Genomic DNA, 2900 nt, shown 5'->3' with positions numbered 1-2900 from the left:
AAAAGAAAGTCTGAAGTAAACTGGCTCTAGAAATTTTTTGACGTGTCCATGAATTCATTGAAGAAAAGTTTCTAGTGGTGGCAAAAGCGTTTTTTTTGGTTGAAATTCCTCATCAGTTATGAGGAAGAGAGGGAGGAAAGAAAATCATATGGGCATAAGTATAGAATAGAAGATTAAAGGACCTGAAAGTATAAAAATGGAGAAAGTCTGATGTGTGTGTGTTCATATATTTGTGTATGTGCTTATATGTACATATATATATTTCAAATATATTTTTCTTTTAGCTTAAAGATATAAACTTTCTTCATTTCCAGACAATTGTCCCAGTATACACCTAAATATATTTTTAAATAAACTAAGTAAAATGACCATTTTCTCTATTACTTAGTAAAACACAAAAGCAAATTCTAGAAGCAGACTTAGCCATTTGACTTACTTTTGTAAAGAAAATATTTATCAAGCCATCTGCTTTCTTTAGTAATTATATGCAGAATGACTCTATTAGATTTGATGATAAAGAACATTAACAAAATATTTAAGAAACAACTTCCTTTTAACCTCATCCTCAATATTTTTTCATTTATATTTCAAATATTATATAAGAAGGTGAACTGAGGGAATATAGGACATTTCAACTCTGCTTATAAAACATAAAAATGGTATAACTTTTATGTAAATGTCCACTATGGCAGAAGACCTCCAGAAGATTGGGAAGTCTGTGATTGAAAGGATTATGAGAAGTGAAAATTGGAGGCCAAGTTGCCCTCCAAAGTCACTTTCTTTATTTTTAATGTACTCTTTACAAATTTCTGATTTCACTGAGAATTAGGAACAGAAATCTCTATGCCCTCACCCAGAAGCATCACATAGACAAAGACACCCTAGGAGATGGTAGCCTAAAAGACAGTACACTCGATCTCAAGGATAAAGATGCTGGGAAAAGAAACTTGGCCCCAACTAGTAAAACAAAATTTAGATTACAGAGGGATAAGGCAGTTGCATAGGCTCTGAACCACAGGCAAGGTAGATGTCTGATCGAATCAGAGGATGACACCTACTGGTACAGGCACCTGCATCCAAACAGAAGGTGACCTTCAGAGATCAGCCACTGTGCCTACCACTCACATGGAAGCAGGTATTATCCTCTTACCAAGGTGATACCTTTCTGGTCCCACAGAGAAGCAATGAGAAAAAGAAAAGAGTCTTTCTTCACACATGAAATGAAAAAATAAATCGGACGACTTTATCTGGTGCTTTCTCTGTACAGCATTAACATTCCAGTCTGATCGGCCAACTCTTTGAACAACGGAAAGGACATCTACTCATCTTAGAGGATGCCCCTTGTTTGAGGCTTGAAATTTTGATTCTAAAAATGTGAAAGTGTTAACTAAATCAGCCACATACATGAGTCCACAGCTTTAATATTTCTTTTTACCACTTCACTTCCCCCTCGCTGTATTGAGATATAATTTACATGCAATAAAAGATACTTAGTTAAGTGTAAACTTTAATAAATTTTGATAATTGAATACAGTCTTGGAATAACCACCAAAATCAAGATACAGAAAAGTTGTCAGTGTCCTAAACATTTTTTTTCTTGTTACTCATCATAGTAGACCCCCTCTCCCAGTCCTTAGCCATAAGTAACCACTTACCTACTGAATTTTTCACTTAGTATGATTTTTTCTGAAATGCATCTCTGTTGTTATATGTATTAATATTTTACACCTTTTCACTGTTGATGTTATATGCATAGTCACATCATCCACCAGTTGATGGATATTGAGTTATTTCTAGATTTTTGTTATTATGACTATTGAACATTTGTTTGCAAGTAATTGTGTTTTCATTTTTATTGGGCAAATAACTAGGAGTGAGATTGCTAGGTTGTATCATTAGCATCTGCTTCATTTTGTAAAAATTAAAACAAAAAACCCAAAAGACACAAAAAAATCTGCTTTACTATTTCCTAAAGTTGTTGTACCATTTTGCATTCCCACCAGCAATGTATGAGGGCTCCATGCAAATACCTGCTATTGTCAGTCTTTTAAACTTAGTCATTCCCATTGATCTAAAGGGTATCTCAATTGTGGGTTTTTCTTTTTTTTTTTTTTTATGTTGGGGGTAGGAGTTTAGTAATTTATTTATTTATTTTTGCTGTGTTACATCTTCGTTTCTGTGTGAGGGCTTTCTCTAGTTGTGGCAAGCGGGGGCCACTCTTCATCGCGGCGCGCGGGCCTCTCACTGTCGTGGCCTCTCTTGTTGTGGAGCACAGGCTCCAGACGCGCAGGCTCAGTAGTTGTGGCTCATGGGCCTAGTTGCTCTGTGGCATGTGGGATCCTCCCAGACCAGGGCTCGAACCCGTGTCCCCTGCATTAGCAGGCAGATTCTCAACCACTGCGCCACCAGGGAAGCCCCTCAATTGTGGTTTTAATTTCCAGTTCCCTGATAAGTAATTTTCTGGATTGGATTATGTCTCCCCAATGATATATTGAAGTCCCAAGACCCAGAACCTCAGAATGTGACTATTTGGAAATAAGGTTATTAAACATGTACATAGTTAAGAAGATTTTATACCAGATTAGAGTGGCCCTTTAATGCAATATAGCAGGTGTCCTTATAAGAAGAAGGCCATGTGAAGACAGAGACACACAGAGAGAATGCAATATGACAATGAAGACAGAGATTGGAATTATGCAGCAAGCCAAGGGACACCAAAAACTGGCAGCCAACCACCAGAAGCTAAGAGACAAGGAAAGAGTCCCGTACAAGTTTCAGAAGGAACAGGCCCACAGGGCTGTACCAACACCTTGACTTTGGACTTCAAGCCTCGAGAACTGAGAGACAATAAATTTCTATTTTAAGCCATCCAGTTTGTGGTAATTTGCTACAATAATTCA

Source organism: Stenella coeruleoalba (assembly GCF_951394435.1).
Source record: "Stenella coeruleoalba genome assembly, chromosome: 6".
Taxonomy (NCBI): Eukaryota; Metazoa; Chordata; class Mammalia; order Artiodactyla; family Delphinidae; genus Stenella; species Stenella coeruleoalba.
The sequence above is the reverse complement of the archived record's forward strand: the minus strand, read 5'-3'. Positions refer to the sequence as shown.